Source organism: Canis aureus, chromosome 26, assembly GCF_053574225.1.
Source record: "Canis aureus isolate CA01 chromosome 26, VMU_Caureus_v.1.0, whole genome shotgun sequence".
Taxonomy (NCBI): Eukaryota; Metazoa; Chordata; class Mammalia; order Carnivora; family Canidae; genus Canis; species Canis aureus.
The window spans coordinates 13,121,378-13,144,220 of record NC_135636.1 but is presented as its reverse complement, the minus strand read 5'-3'; the positions used below and the strand labels follow the sequence as shown (position 1 = coordinate 13,144,220).

Here is a 22,843-nt window from a genome sequence, read left to right as displayed (position 1 = left end):
CGTGTATTTCATGTGACAGTCTCATCCGCACTTAATCTCTAAATCAGACATCCACAGAACAATTTCAGAGCATTTCTGCAGACGCTGGTGATATCTTCTTAAAAAGATAAGTACAAGACAACTTGGTTCTCTACAATAACAAGAAAGCAGCAATTAACTGGTCACTTCTATCAGGCCCCTGGAGGATGTGTACTGACTTCATGCTAGGGTTGGTTTCCAGTGCTGTCACCTATACTCTGAATTTACTGAAAGTGTCACAGAGTATTAAGAAGGTAGGTAAAGATATTCTTTTTGCTGGAATCTCAAGAGATCCTCTGAACTGCTAATTGGACATATTAATTCATTCAAATACTTTTGAGTACTAAGTGGGCGCTCAGGGCCATCATTCACAAACCCCCTCCCCCTTCCATGAAGGGAAGTTAGGGGAGGTAATCTAGCTATGACTCCTGGCTTAAGGATGTGTCTGCCTAAAGAGGTTGTCTTTCCCTACTTACATAAAAGCAGCATGGGACAGGCTAGCAGTCCCCTTGTTCATCACTTGAAGGAACAAGTGAATGATCACTTCTCACAACTTTTACAGGAGCACCTGGGCTAACCTCCCTGGACCACATTTTCTTTGCTAGTCAAATGGGAACAGTTGTACTCCCCTTTTGAGGACTATTGTGAGGATGAACTGGTTTAACCTACACTAGTTTTAGATCAGTGTTACTCATTACTATCAGCACATCCTAGAATTGTCACAAAGATTAAAGAAGCATGTAAACTGCCTTGTACTATGTTTGGTACCTCAGAGGCTCTCAAAGGTGGGGGCTTTAATTGTTGATGAAATACAATGAATTTTCCTCTCCTATACTACATTGTTTGGGTCCAAAGAACAGGAACTATGAAGAATTGTGTTTAGTAGCAAAAGAGATTTATTGAGGGTCCATCATACTCTAGATATTTTCAAAAGTGTTATTGGGGCACCTGGGTGGCTCGGTTAAACATCTGCCTTCAGCTCAGGTCATGATCACAGCTAGGGTCCTGGGATAGAGCCCTGTGTTCATGTAGGGCTCTGTACTCAGTGGGGATTCTGCTTCTTTTTGTCCTTCTGCCCCTCTCCCCCTCCTCTCTACTTGTGCTCTCTGCTCTCTCTAGTGCTCTCTCTCTCTCTCTCTCAAATAAATAAAATCTTTTAAAAAATTAAAAAATAAAAAGTATTATTATTAATTATTTAATACATAAAATTTCTCTTCGAGTTTACTACTTTATACCCACCATTCAGATGAAAAAAACAATTGAGAGGCTTTAAAGCCATGAATCTTAACAAGAAGGAGAAGGAATTAAGAGGAAGAGGTAAAGAAGAAATAAGAAGAGGAAGGGATACAAGAAGAAGGAAACTATAGTGTATTCTGAGCACTGCCTATAAACCCATGCATTTAATTAGTTTGAGTAGATGATGAACTTAGGAATGATTTGTAGGTTTGTCAAGCAGTGGTAAATATACTAAACATCATAGGTGAAAACATTTAAAATGTATATGAAAAATTTTCGATTGTAGTCTGCATTGCATTTTATATTTATAGTATACTTTAAAACAAATTTTCAGTGCTCAAAAACTGAGGTTTTGTGTCCTAAACAAATGAAAGATATAAAGTTAACTTCATGATTTTATACTCAAATTCTGCATTTCTATAGATTATAGCTAACACAGAAATTTTTTTTCCATTATTTGACATGAGAATGGCAACAGAATATTGAACCGGTTTTAACAGATTTAGGGTGTAGGTATTTTCTTGAGAAACTATAACCACAGATCAAGCAATTGCTTTTCCCTTAAGGGAGACAAGTCCCATGTCTAAAGTACTAACTTCCTCCTAAACAGAATTTGTAGGGAGTTCTTATTTCCCCTAATGAAGGATACCATCCAGATTTGAATTGTGTTCTTCATCTAGAGAAGATTTCTCACCATTAGCTAAATGATAAGCATTCATCCTGAATGAGTGAAAACACAACATCCTAATTTTTCAAGAGTGTCACTTCCTTAATGTTAGGCTTTTTTGTTTACTACACATTTGGTGCTTTCAAGATAAATATGATGACATGAAGTGAAAAATATTTTTTCAGAATGGGAATATTATTTTCACATTGAAAAATCCTCCATATTATTCCCAGTTGGAGAATTTGAGATCAAATTTTGTAATTTTTATTAAATAGCAGCTTAAACTTTTTCGCCTATGGGAGAGAGAAATGTTGGTTATGGGTGTAAACTCTGAGGTGACCATTATCCTTAATTAACTGATGAGGAAGTGAGACTCAGAGAGATTTCATATGTAATATGTATATGTGTGTGGGAGGGTATATATATATGTGTGTGTGTATATGTGTATGTATATACATACATATATACACACACATGTAAACACACATATACACACACATATATAGTGTGTTTACATGTGTGTGTGTATATATGTATGTTATTTGTATTTGGGAAAGGACTAATTATGTTTATATCATAATGTTAAAAGTTAATCTTCTCTGGATGGTTGATATTTCAAAAGGTATATTCATATATATGTGGAGGATATATGTGTATACCCTCCATTTCTGGAGCTATGTTAAGATAACTTTTACTTGCTAAGAGAGTAAATCTTAAAAGTTCTCATCATAGGAAAAAGAATTCTGTAACTGTGTATGGTGATGGATGATTAACTAGACTTATTGTCGTGATCATTTTGCAATAAAGATCTCCCTTGACTTACGATGGGGTTATGTCCAGATAAACCTATCATAGGTTGAAAATATCAGAAGAGGAAAATGCATTTAATACACTCAACCTACCAAGTGTCATAGCTTAGCCTAGCTTACCTTAAACGTGCTCAGAACACATACACTAGCCTTTAATTGGCTGAAATCATCTAACACAAAGCCTGTTTTATAATAAAGTGTGAGATATTTTATGTAATGTATTGAACACTTGCAAACTAGATTTTGCTCCTGGGTACCAATTTGTGATCTATGGGATATTTAAATGTAAACCCATATCAGAGACGGATTGCTTCCTGAAATGAAAGGCATGGGTCCCTCCCATGTGGTTAGCTGGACTGTAAACATCATGAAGGCAGAATATATGGCTTTCTATCACCACTCTCAGTGCCCTGGGCAGGGTCTGGCACATAGTAGGCTCTTAATAAACACTGTGTTGAATAAACCAGTACAATGTGCCTATATTATCTATCAGGATAATATAGGTGTCCACCTCTTTGCTTCAAAAGAGGAAGCTCTGGTGGCCTCATCAAATGGCCTTGGCCAGATCCTGAAGCATGGGCCAAAAGGGCAGAGAGCAAACTCTTATTTACCTATGCCCTCACCAACCCTCAGGTGACCTATATGATCTATATTATCAATAGATTTGTATTGTCATTTCTGATAATTCAAGTAACCCAAAATTGTTGAATTCTCTGTTCCAGAGATCTATAGAGCAGGGTTTTTCAACCAACATACTATGGACATTTTGGGCCAAATAATTCTTTAGTCTAGGGGGTTCTTCTGTTCATTGTATGATGTTTAGAAGCATCTGTGGTCTCTAGCCACTCCATGCCAGTAGCACCTCCTAACCAAAACTGCCCAGATATTGTCAAATGCCACCCTGAAGAGGATTGAAACCTACCTCTTCTCTAACCCACTCAGAGACAGTGAATAAAGTAATTCATTGGTAAGAAGCAGAGAAGAGAAAACTTTGATAATAAGGATAATAAATTCTTTGGTGCAGCCATCTATTGTGATATTTTTACACATGTATATGTTCCTCTATAATGGAATTCTCACAAGAGCCAAGTCAGGATTAAAAGTGCACAATTTAAGTGCTTACTATTACCTAGTAGGCAAAAGATTTGTAACTCCAAAGTTTTACTGGGGTAGACTACTATTTCCTGAAAATCTTCCAGGGCAGACTTTAATTGGTGCTCTGGAAAACAAACGTCCTACGTCTTTTTCTTCTGAATGCAGTTTGTATATTAAAGGCCTTTGGACATCGGTGGCTAAAAACAAACATTTACTGTTATTTAAGAAAAACAAAGTTATTTAAGGAGACAAGATTCTTTCCTTACTAATATCCATCCAACCTGTTTTGCTTTTCACTAGTTCACGAATAGTGTATATACCATTTCCTCAAAATGTAAGGATTTCTAGCTCTTCTCTTATAATAGATTCCCATGCCAATTTAGTACTATGTTATCAGAGCCAGATGTAATTGGGACCCAGATAGAATTTTACTTAAGAAAGTAATTTATTTGTAAAGGATGGAATAACAATTTTTTTCCTGCCTTCATCTGTTCAATGGCCATGATTAGACTTATGGACATAGTCATTCATATGACTCTCAATCAGTGGCTCATTTGCCTCTATTTCTATGTCCTTCTGAGTATTTATTTGTGTATTTATTTCATTATTATTATTTTTTTTATAAAAAGTACCCAGGGAACTCTGCCAGTGGCTGCAGTGCTTTGGAGATATCAGTAAAACAGAATGATCTAGCACAGTTGCATTGGCCCTGGCCAATAAATGGAAGGTGCCAATATGAGTTCAGAGCCAAGCTCATCAGCTTGGTTTAGCACTCAGTTTGGAGACAGCATGGCCTAGATGGGCTAATATCTAAGTGGAAAGCAGGCCCAAAGTAAACTGCAGCCTGGAGAGCTAGTGAAAATGTTCTCTGCAAGCCCATCTTTACATGATAATAACAAAACTTAATTAAAAATCACTGGTATTTTCTCTATTTGTTTCCTCGGCAGAAAATTCAAATACCAGACTGTCTGATTCAAAATTGAACACCTGGCAACCCTAATGATTTGCTTTGCACAATGATTTATGTTGGCAGATTAAGAAATGTGGAGACAGTGGGGGTTGGGGTGGGGAGAGCCTAGAAAGATTCAGGAAAAAAAAGACCTTTCCACTATTTTTATGTTTTTAATTGGGTTAAAAAATGTTTCACAGGAGAAGGAAATATTTTCACCTATTATTCCATTTTATTGTAGATCTGTCCATCTCTTTTTCTTTCTGTATTTTTACTTCTCCCCTTAAATGCTGATTTCCATAGCTTTAACTCTATCCTTTTTCAGTTTCTGATTCCTGTCAGATTTGATTTCGGTGTTTTTGACTTGAGGCTCTGTCCTCACTCTGGAAAACAGTTACCATAATTCATTCACTTGGGAAATATAAGACCATAGGATATGGAGTCAGGTGACTGTGAATCATAGCTGCACCAATTCTCAGTTGTGTAAGAATATAAAAAAGACATAATCTGTTTTTGCCTTCATTTACTCAGACATAAATGGGGTGATGAAAATATCTGTTTTTTAAAATTTTGTTGTGTGGGATACAGATGGCCAATAGACACATGAAAAAAATGCTCAGCATCACTCATCATCAGGGAAAGGCAGATCAAAACTACAGTGAGATATCACCCCTCCCTGTCAGAATGGCTGAAATAGAAAACACAGGAAACAAGAAGTGTTAATGATGAGAAAAAGGAACTCCCATGCATTGTTTGTGGAAATGCAAGCTGGTCTAGCCACTGTGGAAAACAGTATGGAGGTTCCTCAAAAAGTCAAAAATAAAACTGCCCTAGGATCCAGTAATTGCACTACTAGGTATTTATTCCCCAAATACAAAAACACTATTCCAAAAGGATACATTAACCCCTATGTTTATTGCAGCATCATCTACAATAACCAAATTAGGGAAGCAGCTCAAGTGTCCATCGATAGATGAATGGCTAAAGAGGATGTGGGGTGTGTGTGTGTGTATGTGTGTGTATACATTATATATTATATATATGTTATATTTATTATATTATATATTATTATATATTATTATATATTATTATATATTATATGTTTATTATATTATATATTATTATATTATATATTATATAATATATATTATATAATATATATTATATATATTATTAAGCCATGAAAAAGAAAGAAATCTTGCCATTTGCAACAACAACAACATGGATGGTGTTAGCATACTAAGGAAAATAAATCAGTCAGAGAAAAACAAATACCATATGATTTCACTCTTTTTTTTTTTTAATTTTTATTTATTTATGAGTCAGAGAGAGAGAGAGAGAGAGAGAGAGAGAGAGAGAGGCAGAGACACAGGCAGAGGGAGAAGCAGGCTCCATGAACCGGGAGCCTGACGTGGGATTTGATCCCGGGTCTCCAGGATCACGCCCTGGGCCAAAGGCAGGCGCTAAACCGCTGCGCCACCCAGGGATCCCTGATTTCACTCTTATGTGGAATCTAAGAAACACATAAAGGAAAAAAAGAGAGAGAGATAAACTAAGAAACAGACTCTTAACTATAGAGAACACGTTAATGGGGGGATGGATGAAATAGGTGACGGGGATTAAGGAGGGCACGACCTGATATATGGAATTACTGAATCACTATATTGTACACTTGAAACTAATATAATACTGTATGTTAGCTACACTGGAATTAAAATTAAAAACTTAAATAAGCAAATAAGTAAGTAAATAAATAAATAGCATGCTACTTGTGTAAGTGAAAAAACTGATTGTTGTGGAGATAAATAGTCCCACCCCTCATTGTTTTGGATTCCAATGGAAGAGCACAAATGGAGGCCTGCATATTCTATCTAAAGTTTTCAAAATGATAAATTATTCTAACAAACCATTGAATAAACTGCATTTTGTCTACCTACTTTGGCAATTATAACTTCAAAATTTAGAGATCTGGTTTAAATTAGAACTCTCAGGTTTGGGACGCCTGGGTGGCTCAGTGGTTGAGCATCTGCCTTCAGCTCAGGTCGTGATCCCGGAGTCCCAGGTTCGAGTTCCACATCAGGCTTCCTGCATGGAGCCTGCTTCTCCCTTTGCCAATGTCTGTGTGTGTGAGTGTGTGTGTGTATGTGTGTGTGTCTGTGAATAAATAAATAAAATCTTAAAAAAGAAAAAAGAATTCTCAGGCTCCTTACTTAGAGTTGCTTGTTGGGATATGGTGGCCCAGGGAGAACTGGCCCTCATTTCTCAGCTTACCATCTTCTCTTCCTATGCCCAGCTCTTTCCCACAGTATAAAGGCCTCCAAGTCTGTGTATGCACACTTGAGGCCACACACCAAAGCTATGTTTACATCTCTATCAAAGGGCAGGCCAAAGCCACTCCTGTCACCTCGACATGTACACACTGAAGCAAAGATTGCCCTTGGAGGAAGGACTGGTGGATGATGTCTGTGAAGGCCCTGAAAGTAGATTTGAAGCCATTTTGACAGGGAATTCTTGAGCCCTGAACCCCAGGGAGTCCTGGGGCAGGTTGTGGGCAGATAGAGATCAACCTGCAGACAAACTGGCCTAACCGACCAGGATTCAGAGAATCAGGTTATTGGATCCAAGAGGTCTCCAAGACGTTCACACCTATATGTTAGCCTGAACTGGCAGAGCTCCCACAGTTACTGGAAAACTATTGAATTTTGACTTTCTCCCCAACTGGAAGCATGCATTTTTCAAGTATCCCTTTTGTAGCTACTGTAGAAAAAAATAGTTGGGTGCTTCCTCAAAAACTAAAACAGAATTCTCTATTCCTTCAGGCAGGCTAGGTTGCATGGTTTGGAGAGGAAGGAAAACTGGGGAAAAGGGTGATTTTAGAGTCCACTGTCCAGCAACTCCTCTTTTGCTTTATGCCTGGTATATACTTTGTTCATTTTGTCTACCTGGTATTTGCTCTTTCTCTTCATACACTTGAGGTAACCTTGGAAATGATTCTAGTACATGAACTGAAATGAGGTGGTCTTCATGTATCACGGGAGCGACAGTGGTTTGTGCTTCTGATAAAATAACTTGAGATAAGCAAAATGCATCCACAGTAACTCTCTGACTTGTGAAATCTGTTGCTTCAGAATCATCATTCATCATTTTTGTCTTCCCAGACCCTAATGGAAATTAAAATAAACAAGCCTGTTTGCATTAAGAAAGGATCCTCTACAGTGACAAGTTTCACACAAATTGTACTATGAATAAAATATCCCCTGTGTTTTTAAACAGGTCATCCATTAAGGGTTCACCAGATACAAGGGAGTATTGTAGTTAAAAGGTGGATAGGCTGTTGTTTAACCAATGTTTCATTAATGAATGAGAGTTCAAATGGCAAATGATAGTCTAACAACATCATTTTATATTTGTGAAGATTAAACAAGACTCATGTTTCCCCGTTTGGTGGTTTGCAAACTAAATCTGGCACAAAACGTACAGAAAGATAAACTCAAGAGGAACGTAGCCTGTCACAGTGATTGATGGGACTGGTTTTCACCCAACAGTGTTTGAAAATGTAGATATCCTTAAATAAATGATGCTGTATGAGCCTTGCCAGCCTAGGGAATTAAGAAGACATTATTACATTTTGCAGAAGGAGTATAAAGCTCTGCTACCGAATTTGATGGTTGTAATTTTATATACTTTCCATAAGAGCTCTGTAAGAATGTGAGTGGCATCATCTTTAGTAATGAGGTTTCTGAGGTGTTACAAGGTGAGGCAAATCATTCCCCACACTGTGTTCCTGTAGGTATAAACTGCAAAATTAGCAGTATGACTTTCTGGAACACTTTAGGATTCTACTCACACTACTTTCCTTTCCTCCTCCTCAGTTTATGCCAGGCTCCGAGGAGGGACTCAGTCTCTAACTGATGTGTGTATGTTGGGGGGGGGGGGGGGGGTAAATTATAAAATACCAGATTTACAGGAGATTTATTAACAAGGCAGAAAAGTACTCTTAAATAGGTATAAATTGTAAAACTTTTCTTTTGGTCAAAATCAGCAAATTCTAGCATTTGTTTTTGTCTTTTGATAGGCTGTCACGCTCATATCAGGAGGATCCAAGCAGCCCATTTTCCAACCCTTGCCACTGCTGAATATTGTCACTTAAAAAAAATAAAATTCAGGGCACCTGGGTGGCTCAATGGTTCAGCGTCTGCCTTCAGAAGCTCAGATTGTGGTGGTCCTGGTATCAAGTCCCACATCAGGCTCCCCACAGGGAGCCTGCTTTTCCCTCTGCCTAGGCCTCTGCTCCTCTCTCTGTGTCTCTTGTGAATAAATAAATAAAATCTTAAAGAAAATAAATTAAATTAAAGTTGATGTCAATTTGGTAGGTGAAAGTTGACATCATGTGATGATTTTAATTTTAATTTATTTGACAATTTCTGAAGTAGAACACCTCATCAAGGATTATCTGACATTTATATATCTTCTCAAAAGAATTGCCCATTCTAATTCATATTTATATTTACTTATGGATTTATGATTCATTTATTTAGTACTGAAATTAATAAAGATATTAGTTAATACTCATATGTGTTACAAACATTTTATTCTCATTTTTCTGTTTATTTTATTTATGTTCCCTTTCCCCTTTGGCCTATAGAAATGATATGTTTTATTGCAATCAGTTTTTTATGGTTTCTATTATCTGTAGCATGGTTTCATTGTTTGCATTTGTATCTTTGGTCTCTCTGAAAATTATCTTGGTGTGCTTTATGAAGGAGAACATTTTTATTTTTTCCTCAGATTATTAGTTAATTATATATATATATATATTTTTTTTTTTCCTCTCTCTCTCTTCCTCTTTCCCTTTATCAAGAGATTCACATATTGATCCGTTGGTATGTTTGATTTTTCTGTAACAGTATCAACTGACTTAATGATCTGATTTTCCCAAAAAAAAAAAAAAAAAAAAAAAACTTAGAACCTCTCTGTCAAGTCTCTCCATCCCCCCAAAAATCCTGTTGGAATTGAATTAGATTCCTATATTAAAGAGAATTCACATCTCTCTAATGTCGACTTCTCCCACATAGTAGTATAGCTTTATCTCCATTTCCAAATCTTGCATTTTTTGTGTATGTTCTTCTTAAGGTTTTGCAGTTTTCCTTATATGTTTCCTGCACATAAAAAAAAAATAGTCTTAGGTATTTTGTAATTTTATTGCATTGTTAATGGAATTATTTTCTTGTCATATAGGAAAGTTGCTTTTTTTAATATAAAATAGGTATGGACTCTGTTTAATATAGACTAAATATAAATTGATAATCAAATTTGGGCATACAAGAAATATCCTTATTTCTTTATTTTCTTTTAGTCAAATTTAGTATTACCTCAGGTCAACCATCCACCCTTTCCCTATCCCTTTGCCCTATCAGGCAAATAAATCAATCCCAGTATTTATGGAACTTTCTTTTCCTTCTCTAAGGTCACTGAGATACATGATACTTAGAAGTGGGATGTAGCTTCATTTCATCATGGAGGCTGCTGAGACCATCAGTGTGACAAGATGGTCACAAAAAGATGTGGGCATTTCTGCTGTGCTAATACCAAGGGGCCATGGGGCCTTTACCTAGGCCAAGAGATTATTACAAGAGTTGATCCTGTTTCAACCATTTTCTCCACCTGCCAGGCAATCCTTGGGATCTGCAAACTCATTTCCCTTCCCAGCCATGGATATTTTTCTCTCTTGCACTGCCAACCTTGCTTTTTCCCCTTTTCTTCCTACTATAACTCTTTTTTAGGGTATCAGGCTTCAGTGGAAACAAAAACCAGACCAGTCAGCTATTTGCAGGCTACTGTTGCCTTTAGTGTAGCAACTCCCAAGTCTAAGGCTAGGGGTACTGAGAATTAATTGGCTCCCTTTTCCAGTATAGAGGAATAGATGAGTAAGAAATGGAGGGAAAATAAAACCCAAATAAGTACTTCAATTGATTTATTTGGCCTATGTGTAGAGGTGTTATGTATATTTATACTTAGTCAACTTACCAATTTCTTATTGTTTCTAATAGATTTATTTTCCTTTTTGTTCGAACTTGCTTCTAAGAGACAATATTGAGAATAATACAGGTTTTTTCATATTGAAATATCATCTATTTTCTTGACTCAGTATTATCTCCAGAAAGACAACTAGTGGGGATCTCTGGGTGGCTCAGTGGTTTAGTGCCTGCCTTTGGCCCAGGGTGTGATCTTGGAGTCCTGGGATCAAGTCCCACATCAGGCTCCCTCATGGATCCTGCTTCTCCCTCTGCCTGTATCTCTGCCTCTCCCTCTCTGTGTCTTTTACGAATAAGTAAGTAAGTAAGTAAGTAAATAATAAATAAATAAATAAATAAATAAATAAATAAATAAATAAATAAAAACAACTAGCAAGTGGAGAGATAATGCTTTCAAATAATAGATAATCTATGATTCCAGTAAACTATGATGACCATCTACTTCCATTTCTTCTACTTCAGTAATTCTCCAAGTGTGTTCCCAGCTCAGCACCATCAGCATCACCAAGGAACATATTAAATAGATTATTGGGCTTGAATCAGGAACTCTGGGGTGGCCCCCAGCAATCTGTTTTAACAAGTCCTGCAGGTGAAATCTGATACACACTGAAGTATGAGAACCACTATTCTACCTAATAATCAGGACTAACCTAGCTTATGGGGTCTTGTACCCACTGTGATTTAGGTGTAGAGTTAACTCAACAGTATGGCTAAGTCAGTGTGAACAAAAAATAAACATCACTATTTTGTACCCAAACTTATATCTTTAGAAAAACATCTCATTACTGACAAGCAGTTCTAGAATTTGGCACATAGAAAAAGCAAATTTGTTTAGCACCCACTATACCAAAATTGCAAGCATTAATAAACTAAAGCTTCTCTTTTTTTTTTTTTGCTAATTATGAAGAACAAAGTTTCCTGCTTATTTACATGTGGTTTACTGTCTAAAACTTTGTGATCTTTTACTACATTATAGTACTAGAAATAATGTCTTTATATCTTTTAATTCAAGTCAGTTGCCACTTTGGGAAATTAATTTTAGAGGCTCAATCCCCTATGAAGGATATAAGGAAGAAGTATGATTTAAGTGGGTATTAGTGAAAGATCTTTAAAAGCCATACTTTATTTAAATTCTTTTCTTGAAAAGTTGCTGGAAAAAAGATGAATTTGGAGAATTAATGTGGAGTTTTCTTATGTGGCGTTTTTAAATAAACTTGCTCACCCAGAATAGATACCACTACACCTGGACCTTTGTAATTCAGCTCTTTAGGATGATACTTAGACCAAGACTGTCATATGGTTTCAGTTTTTGGATTTTGGGTTTGGGTTTTTTGTTTTGTTTTGTTTTGGCTTCTGTGCTGACCTTTTATTCAGTGTGTTGGAGACAGACTAGAATTTCCCCACTTTTGGTCACTTTTTCCTACCTCCTTGATCCTTGATGCGGCCCCTTGCCTTTCTTTTTTTTTTTTTTTTTTTTTTTGAGTTATACTTGATGATAATCCAGGTTGCAAATTTTGATCTTACCATGTATTAATTATAGGATGATCTCATAATTAGTTTCCTACCTTACAGGATTGTCAAGAGTAGTAAATGAGATAATGTATGCAAAACGCTTAGAGTATTTCCCATTTTGTTAGTAACACATTATTAAGACAGAAGAAATAATCTTATTCCCCCAATCCCCACCCCCCCACCATATCATTCACTAATTCTTTGGTGTGATTAGAAATGAAAACATTAAAATTTCAAACATTTATATCTCTGGATAATTTTTACCTCAAAACTAGATTATGTATATGATTGGCTTTTATCTCTAATCATTTCAAGAAAAGAATATGAAGTAAAATATTAGTTATAAAGGAGGAAATAAGTTCTTCTGGTTGTAAATGAGGTTTTATTTACAACCTGAGGATAGTTTCCAATTTATTAATCAAGGAATTCTTTCCAAAAATTCTTTGAGGTTAGCCGTGTATTTTTCTTATGCCCTACTTCTGGTCTCTATTATTGATTGTGGCCAAGGATATTGTAAAATATAGGATAAACCTATTAGGAGCTTCCTAAGTATGAATGATCAGAGGCCACTTGTTCATTTTTGTAACTGTACTATGCCTGAAGTGAAAATATATAACCAGCAAGCCCAGAATTTCTAGAACACGTTTCACTTGTTATTTAGGCTCTATGTTCAGTGTAGTGGAACCAACACATACCTCATAAGGATAAGTTCAGACCTACCCAATCTTGAGACAAAGTAATGGTCCCTAGTTGGCTGGTCTGAAGACATCTTTTGAATGCAGCTTAGGTTAGGCAAGGCAAGAGATGTACTGATACTATCTCATGTGAATGAATCAGTGAGGTAAAGACCATGATGATATGAAGTAGAGCCTTCATTCCTTACACCACATGTATGATTTGATCATGCAAATAGGCAGGCAAAGAATTCATTAAATTCCTAATGAGTTAATTAGGTCAACAAAGGATTGAGTTCCTAGTAAAGGCAAGCCACTTAACAAAACAAAATGCCGGATTTCAGGGGGAAATAGAAGAGAGTGGAGGAGAAGGATGTGGCACTTAACTAAACAGAAAGTTACCATAAGGCTCATTAAGGGTAAGACAGAAGGCAGCCCTGAATGAGAAATTAACTGGAGACAAGTAATATTTATGGCTGACATCTCATCTCAGGTTTTACCTTTTTACCTCTATCATCACTCCCTTTCCCCTCCCCGCACCCGCCCAAGTCTAGGAGTAACTTTTCCCAATGTGAGAATGTCATCTGAATCTAGTCGTTGTAAACTTTCGGATACTCTCAGTTTCTGGAGGGTTTGATGTCTCAGAGTCCTTGCTGATAGCTTTAATGACAATTATCTCAAGGTTTCTATAGGGAGCTTCTTGGTTGTGAAGCATTGTCCATATATTGTGGGAGTGAAGCATGTCCATTTGCTGCGAACTATGCTGAGATTCAGTTTTTTCACCACTTACAAGAGCCCTAATGCGACCCTTCTCAACAGAACCTTTGGCCAGGTCCAATTTTTCCCTCTTCTCTCCAGACTTAACCTTAGATCATAGTGACAATGGCTTAATATATTATCTTGTCATTGTTATCCACACTCTATCCCAATGTTACAGCCTCCAGCCAAGGGTTTTTAAAAGGACTCTGTTTCTACTGGTTGGATTGTACTAGAGTGGGCAATTGGAGTGGCCCAATTAGGACAGAGGTGAGGGTGTGTCTGTAGGGGACCCTTATCTCAAGTCTCACTCCCCTCCACTCCAATGATAGATTGCTGTTTCCTCTATCCTTTTTAGGTTGCCAACTGCCCATGTATAGTTTTCCTCTATGGGTTTGTTTATTTATTTATTTATTTATTTATTTATTTATTTATTTATTTATTTATAAAGATTTAATTTATTTATTCATGAGAGACAATGGGGGAGGGGGAGACAGACAGACAGACAGACACAGGCAGAGGGAGAAGTAGGCTCCATGCAGGGAGCTTGACGTGTGACTTGATCCCAGGTCTCCAGGATCACACCCTGTGCTGAAGGAGGCACTAAACCACTGAGCCCCCTTGGCTACCCACCTCTATGGGTTTAAAATGTTTTTTTCTGACCCCATCAGATCATTGACCAGCAAATGGCATTATTTTCTCTCCTACTAAACAACCTCTTAGCTATGCTCAGTGTTTTTTTTTTTTTTTTCTGGGCTGACCTATTCATTGTGGCAATTTGTAATATTTGTAATATATTTAAGTAACTCTAGGTCCTTGGCTTTTAGCACTTTTATCCAATTATGAAGTTCAGTTCTTGAGGTGAACTAAGTGTTAATGGCTGTTACCAGATCCTTGGGTAAAGATCAAGTCTGCCATAAGTATTAATGATTGATCGAAGTAGGTGAAATATTTCATTTTTTTCATTCTTTTGGAACTCACTTTTTGGTTGAAATTCTTGCAATTCATCTAATTTACTGGCATGGCTTGTCATATGCATTCTTGACATACTGATTTGTTTTTATATTCAAGCTTTGTTATTGACTCACTTCAGTTAATTGTGTGGTTTTAAAAATTGGAACCCAATAGTCAGTGACCTCCATTTGAAGAAGAAAAAGCCAAGAAATTGGAGCTTCCTTTAATTCTATAATATTAGAGCCAGAAAGGGCATGAACAAAATTTTAATTTTTACACTGTTCAGTCATTGGAGGGCATCTCTTGGCCAGAATAATTTTGTCAATAATATTACCACCTGCTCAATATTGATCAAAATTCCAAATGTCTACATCTGACCACATTTCCAATTTCAGACAAACATCTACCTCTAGACTATTTTTTTAAGGATATCACTTCTAGATTTTGCATGTTTTTCTTTTCTCCGATTTGTAGCCTTCTTGACACTGAATATTTAATTTTTCTATCATTGCTTCTTTGAGTTTTAATATTGAAATGTTCCATGTCATTGTTCAATAATACAAAATATTAGAGAGATCTTTTCATCCTTATAGACTGAAATATATCTTCAAATGATAGAAAAACATGTGGTACTGAACCATATTATGCATGCCAAGCAGGTTTCTATGAACCTGAAGATCTTAAAGCAATTCAGGGACAAGAAAGTTGGTGGGAGGATTTCAGAAAAGTTTGGAGACCCAAATCATGAGTAATAAATATGTGGTTCCTGGTCTTAGACTACACTGGTGAAAGAAAAATTAAAAAAAAAGAAAAAGAAGAAGAAGAAGAAGAAGAAGAAGAAGAAGAAGAAGAAGAAGAAGCAGGAGGAGGAGGAGGAGGAGGAGGAGGAGAAGAAGAAGAAGAAGAAGAAGAAGAAGAAGAAGAAGAAGAAGAAGAAGAAGAAGAAGAAGAAAAGAAGAAGAAGAAGAAGAAAAGAAGAAGAAGAAGAAGAAGAAGAAGAAGAAGAAAGAAGAAGGAGAAGAAGAAGGAGAAAGAAGAAGAAAGAACCACACAATAAGGAAGTGTTCTGTTTCCTTGGGTTATAAATTAGTCCATGACAAATAGAAAGTGAAATTCTGTAGGTTATTTCCATAACCTATCTTCAGAGAATTTACTGACTGCTGTAAAAGAGGGAAAATGCAGAAGAAATATATAAATTCCAACAGTTTTTAAAGTATACAAAAAAAAAAAAAAGGAAGGGGAATGGCTAACCTCCTTCTATAAAAAGAAAAGCTGAATTTGTTTGGAAGAATCAGTTATACAAAAATAATAAGATTTTTCATTTATGGAATGCTCATTCATTTTCAGTATGCTTCCACCTAATCACCTATAGGATCGTATAATGGAATGAAATTTCAGTGTTCAGCTAGGATCTGACACCTGCCTCTCACATTTTATGACAAGAGTATTAGGGTCACACTAGGAAAAAGCCTCTTATTCTAGGTTTCACAGTGAATTATGGCTACTCCAGGGCCAGAGTCTGGATCATTTTAATGTAGTTCATTTTGACCATGAACCCTTGCTTCACTCTGGATGAACTGGAAAGATTCCCAACTCAGCACCTAAAATTTCATCAGCAGCAGATCACCAAGTTGATAGTTATATAGAATGGAAGCAGAAGATCCCAGTGATCAAATCTGCTTATATACCTTCAGCAGGATGGTAGAATGGGTAGGCAGAAATTTTAGATTATGCCCTGCAATTTTAAAGCCAGAGCTTACTGAAGAGAACTGGGGAATATAGATGAGCAGTGATTGCTTTATTTTTCTACAATGCTATTTTTTTGAGGGGGCGGGGTAGGTTATGATTCTATAGACATGACACAAAAACCATTCAGTTTAAATTTTGAATATTCCTTTTCCCTTACCTGGGTTTTATCAACATTCCTGGAAGTTTGTGTTGAGTCAGGCCATGTATTGAAGGTTCCACATGCTCCTTGGTCCTAAGTCTACCTTCATATGTTCTTCATTCCAATCTACATGGCCCCTTAGGTTTAGCAAATCTCCCTGCTGCATAGTATACCTCTAGAACTCCATCTGCCTAGAACCAGGGTGTGAACTGAGTTTGGTCCACAGATGCATTTTATTTAGCCCATAAAACTATGTAAATCTGGAAGTTTTACTTCGATAATCTAGTTTTCTGGTGTCTATTGAACAATTAGAAATGCACTGACTTAGTACGTGTATTCTTGCATGGATGTTCCCCATGCAGCTGGCTGGTACTGCCCTCCCCCCTCCCCCCACAATTAGATGGGACCTGGGCTCTCTCCCCACCACTCCCTGTTGTATTGCACCTGGCTCCCTTCATCCACTTGAGTTTCCTGAACCTTGCCTCAACACGGCATGCTCACATTCTTTCTCTGGGATTTGTCTCTTCCTGAGTGGTTCTTTTTGAGTGATTGTCACAGGCCTCTTTACTCCTGAGTCTGTAGATCTTCTCTTTCCTCTTTCCCCCAAAGAGCGGCTTTTGGCCTGGGGATTGTTGAGGTGAGCTCTGTTTTTTCCTACTCTGCTTCTCTCAAATACTTTGTACACTTGATCCCAGCCAGGATAGTTTGACTGTAATATAAGTCTTAGTTGTCTCCAAAATATATGATTTTGAAAATCAAAATCCCATAATCAAGATTATTCTTGTTTTCTGTATACACAAACACATACTTCTCCGAGTCAGTAAGTACATCTCTGCTCGTTGTGTTTGCTCTCCAAAGCCACTCTTCTTCCTTTTCTCTGCCTTGGAAGGTAATCTAATGGAATGTCTTAATTGGTTTCTTGGCCTTCTGGCTTCCTTTTGGGTTTGGGTGGTAGGCAGCACCATCAGGAAGTCTGAAGAGGAGAGGAGAACAGAGGTGAGGTGTTTATTTCTTGTTTTTCTCCACATTCTGGTAACTCCTCCTCTTCTTCATGCTTATTGGTCTTGGATAGTGACAATGCCCTGCTTACTAGTCTGAAGGAATGGCACTAGCCCTAGTAACTGCTAAAGCCTTTCCACACCTTTGTAAATAGTCTCTCTACTAACCATTTTCCAATTACTCAATTTGAAAGTGTCATCTGTTTCTTGTCGGGACTCTACCAGATGGAACATTCTATGTAGTCGTTTATCCCATAGACATATTCAATAATAATTATGCATATTTTGTCTTATCTAAAAATAATTCAGTATTAAAATGCAGCATTTAAGTTAAGAGGCAATGTAAGAATTTTCTACAAAATAGAGTCATTTTTGGTTTAAAACAGTCAAGGGTAACCGAACTAAAGCTTTTAAACTCCTATACAACAACCTTTTAACACACAAGGAATCCCCAGTGCACCAGTTTCTAAGAGAACCTAATAATATTTAAGCTTATATAGAACAGAAAAAAAAATAGGGGCTATTTAAGGTCTCCAGTAGCTGAAGAAGATATAGAAACAAGTTTATCATGGCCTTCACCATGCCCTGGGTGCATGTTAGCAGGTAATAGCAGACCTTAATCAGAACACACAACTTCACTCAGTTAATTATTATTTTTAAGATTTTATTTATTTATTCATGAAACACACACAGAGAGAGAGAGAGAGAGAGATAGGCAGAGACACAGGCAGAGGGAGAAGCAGGCTCCATGCAGGAAGCCTGATTTGGGACTCGATCCCAGGTCTCCAGGACCACACCCCGGGCCAAAGGCAGGCTCTAAACTGCTGAGCCACCCAGACATCCCTCAGTTAAATTTTTAATATTCTTCTAAATAGTTTCTGAGGTTAAGACCTAAGCTTGGGAATTCTAAGCACCCAGTGACACAGGGCACTTTTCCCACTTCTCTAAGAGTGTCCTGAGCTGGTCTGTCTTGTTCTTTCCTTAAGTTCACTCAGCTATGACAACAGGTGTCATCTATGCTGATGGCTTTTGTAGAAATGTAGTGAAGGATTTTCTGGCACATATTTGATACCTAGGGGAAAAACAGTGTTTACAGGTATTTCTGTCTGCTACCCAGAGCACATTAGGCCTAACCTGTCTGATGAAGGTGTTGTGAAACCTGGTTTTCTTCCTTCTTTTACTTCCTTAGTAAATTCATAAATCAGGCTCTAATTGATAAATTCATAAATCCCATATGTGCAGGTGTTCACACATGTGGAATCATGTGGTTGCAGTCAAGTAAAAAAAAGATTCCTTTTTTTTAATAAAATTTTTTATTGGTGTTCAATTTGCCTACATACAGAATAACACCCCGTGCTCATCTCGTCAAGTGCCCACCTCAGTGCCTATCACCCATTCACCCCAACCCCCCGCCCTCCTCCCCTTCCGCCACCCTTAGTTCGTTTCCCAGAGTTAGGAGTCTTTATGTTCTGTCTCCCTTTCTGATATTTCCTACCCATTTCTTCTCCCTTCCCTTCTATTCCCTTTCACTATTATTTATATTCCCCAAATGAATGAGAACATATAATGTTTGTCCTTCTCTGATTGACTCATTTCACTCAGCATAATACCCTCCAGTTCCATCCACGTTGAAGCAAATGGTGGGTATTTGTCGTTTCTAATGGCTGAGTAATATTCCATGGTATACATAAACCACATCTTTATCCATTCATCTTTCGATGGACACCGAGGCTCCTTCCACAGTTTGGCTATTGTGGACATTGCTGCTAGAAACATTGGGGTGCAGGTGTCCCGGCGTTTCATTGCATCTGCATCTTTGGGGTAAATCCTCAGCAGTGCAATTGCTGGGTCGTAGGGCAGGTCTATTTTTAACTCTTTGAGGACCCTCCACACAGTTTTCCAGAGTGGCTGCACCAGTTCACATTCCCACCAACAGTGTAAGAGGGTTCCCTCTTCTCCGCATCCTCTCCAACATTTGTGGTTTCCTGCCTTGTTAATTTTCCCCATTCTCACTGGTGTGAGGTGGTATCTCATTGTGGTTTTGATTTGTATTTCCCTGATGGCAAGTGATGCGGAGCATTTTCTCATGTGCATGTTGGCCATGTCTATGTCTTCCTCTGTGAGATTTCTCTTCATGTCTTTTGCCCATTTCATGATTGGATTGTTTGTTTCTTTGCTGTTGAGTTTAATAAGTTCTTTATAGATCTTGGAAACTAGCCCTTTATCTAATATGTCATTTGCAAATATCTTCTCCCATTCTGTAGGTTGTCTTTTAGTTTTGTTGACTGTATCCTTTGCTGTGCAAAAGCTTCTTACCTTGATGAAGTCCCAATAGTTCATTTTTGCTTTTGTTTCTTTTGCCTTCGTGGATGTATCTTGCAAGAAGTTACTGTGGCCGAGTTCAAAGAGGCTGTTGCCTGTGTTCTCCTCTAGGATCACAGATTTGTTTTTTACTCAATAACTTCAAGGAAGTTGGTTCATTCTGATGTTCTCAGTTGATTTATCTCCAGACCAGTTTTTCTCCTTCCTCTTCTTCTTCCTCCTCCTCCTCCCTCTCCTCTTCTTCTTCTACTCCTCCTTTTCTTTATTTCTTCTTCTTTCTTCTTCTCCTTCTTCTTCTTCTCCTTCTCCTTCTCCTTCTCCTCCTTCTCCTTCTCCTTCTCCTTCTCCTTCTCCTTCTTCTTCCCCTTCCCTCTTTTCCTTTTCAATCCCGGGACACTCCAGGATCAGGCCCTGGGCTGAAGGTGGCACTAAACTGCTGAGCCACCCAGGCTGCCCCCAAAAAACATTTCAAACCCACGTCCCTCCACCCTCTAAAGTCAGCATGCCCAAGACCAGACTTCCTTCTACCAGCAGGAAAATATAAAACAATTTTAGATTTTCTGTGATATGAGTACTCCCAGCAAACTAGTGTTATATCTGTGTCTGTGTGTGTGCATGCATGTGTGCATGTGTCCATGTATACGCACACACACATGCTCGTATGCACTGGGGAGGGAGTTAATATTCCTTGTACTGCTCTGCTTATTTATCTGTCTGTCCATATCCACTCAGTTTCCAAATTCTGGATTCCTTTGAAGTGACTCTTAAAGACACCCTTCTCCAGTTGAGTTGTTGGTGGTGTTTTCCTTTTATCCCCTCCTCCTGTGCTATCATGATGCCTGCCCAACAGGTCTTCTCCCCCTATCTGGATTATAAGTTGCTCAGTTGCAGGCCTCACATATCATAACTTTCTAGTTTTGGCATGTGCTTTCTTCCTGAAAAGGACTTTTAATCTGCACTATTGGTCCTGATATTCTTAAATTTTTGTCATATACTTCAATTACCTGCATCTAATTAACAGCTACTGTGACACTTGCTAAAGTAAAATATCTTTCTGTATGTTTCTCTGATAACTAAATCACTGCTTGCATTGTTGTCCTTGGCTGAAAAGCACATGGCTTATAAATGTGTTTTATTCATGATTATCTGGCAGCCCAAGCATGATGCTTAATGTAATTGATGTCTCCTATTTGCTAATGAATGTTACATCATCATTATTTAGAAAATTTGCTACTGAATTGACATCTGATTAAGGATATGTGATTGAGGTTAAGAGCCTGTGAATGTTTGGAGATACTTGTTTATAGTGTGTGCCATGCAGTGCAGTATGCTATCTACAGGCTGCAGCTGGCTTTCTCTTCTGTTAATATTCTGCACTTGACGTGACTAAGTGGGCATTGAGATACTCAGCTTCTATTGTTCTTCCTACCTACCAAAAGACAAAACATTTATATAACGTAAGTGTACATACAATACAATAATCTGATCAAATGTGAGTAAAAAAGAAAAATAGGACAGGACACTTTTATAGAGTCACATAACATATATGAGTGTGATACACAGACACACACATGCACTCAGTTCTACATATATTTTAAATCATTTATATCAAGGTGGTTGTAAATGAAAGTTTCCTTCTAAACATGACGTACTTGGAGATCCATAAAGCTATATTAATTTATAATGAGAGACCTGGAGTTAGAGGCTTTGAGGTATTAGTCATTAAGTTTACCAGTTATTATATCCATCCCCCTATCCTGCACCCTCAGTTCCAGATATACAGCAACATTATATTTACTGGAGTTCTCGTGATTGCATAGAGTGTATGACCAGTTTTGGCCAATGAGTTGTAAGTAGAAGTTGCCAAGGCTTTCACTGCAACATAAGACCTGTCCTTTGCCATGATGACTAGCAATAATCTAGATGGTAGCTGGTGTTCCAGGATGAAAATAACATAAAACAGAGGTATAGCGAATCCTTACTAGACAGGAAACAAAAACAAAAACAAAACAAAAACCAAAAATCTTTTGTGGTTTGAAGCTACTGATGTGGGAGTCGTATTTGTTCCTACCTAATAATAACCTATCCTATCCTGACAGACTTGGTGTGATTCTGGCTTTATATCTTTCTGGTTATAGAATCTTATGTAGGTTTGATTAATCCTGTCTTTTTTTTTTTTTTTTTTTCATTTTCTAAAAAAGAAAAAAAAAATGCCTAGGCAGGCTCATTTAGTTAAGCTTTGGACTCTTCATTTCAGCTCAGGTCATGATTTCAGGGTCCTGAGATGGAACCCCACATGCCTCCATGCCTAGCACTCTATAAAAGACTGCATAAGGTTCTTTTCCTCTCCTTTTGCTCCTCCCCCGGGCTCGCTCACTCTCTAAATAAATAAATAAATAAATAAATAAATAAATAAATAAATAAATAGTGTATTATCTAAGTGCGTACCTATAAGGTTATTGTAAAGACTATATTAGGTAACAATGTTTGTGAAAATGTTATGTAAATAAAATGATATGCATACATATAAGATATTTTTTTATTTTTTAAGATATATTTTTTAAATGTATTCGCGTTAGGAACTTAAAAATCATTCTTAATTTTAAGGATAATTTCTGCTGATGGTAAATCTAAATAGTAAGGAAGGGTAAACTGTAAGTAATTTTTTTTTTCTCTATACCGCCCCAGCACACACATTCCCAATTCCATAGGTATCTACTGTTAAGTGTCTTGTGACTAAGCCTGAAAGCATATTTTTGTGCATAATGTTTTTCGATTTTATTTGTCTCTTAACAATATATTTTGAACACTGCTCAGTTTTCCTTGTAATGGTTTTATAATACTCTGCTGGATAAATGAACCATGCTTTATATAACCTATCAATCAAGAATTATTTTTTCTTTTAAAAAATGAATACCCTAAGGGTTTTT

At 37.2% G+C, this 22,843-nt stretch overlaps 1 protein-coding gene and 1 long non-coding RNA gene across 6 annotated transcripts in view; both read left to right on the top strand.

The window, feature by feature from the left end:
• LOC144297915 (uncharacterized) overlaps positions 1–10,708 on the top strand; it is a 59,326-nt gene extending 48,618 nt beyond the window's left edge. Inside the window, exons 6-7 of one of the 2 annotated variants that reach the window (XR_013364846.1) lie at positions 48–272; positions 8,850–9,275. This is a non-coding gene — a long non-coding RNA (uncharacterized LOC144297915). Of the gene's footprint in view, positions 1–47; positions 273–8,849; positions 9,276–10,241 lie in introns of those variants that run through there. The other variant, XR_013364848.1, reaches the window with a different exon arrangement.
• Positions 1–22,843, top strand: part of MACROD2 (mono-ADP ribosylhydrolase 2) — a 1,919,734-nt gene that overhangs the window by 960,012 nt on the left and 936,879 nt on the right. The window lies entirely within an intron of this gene.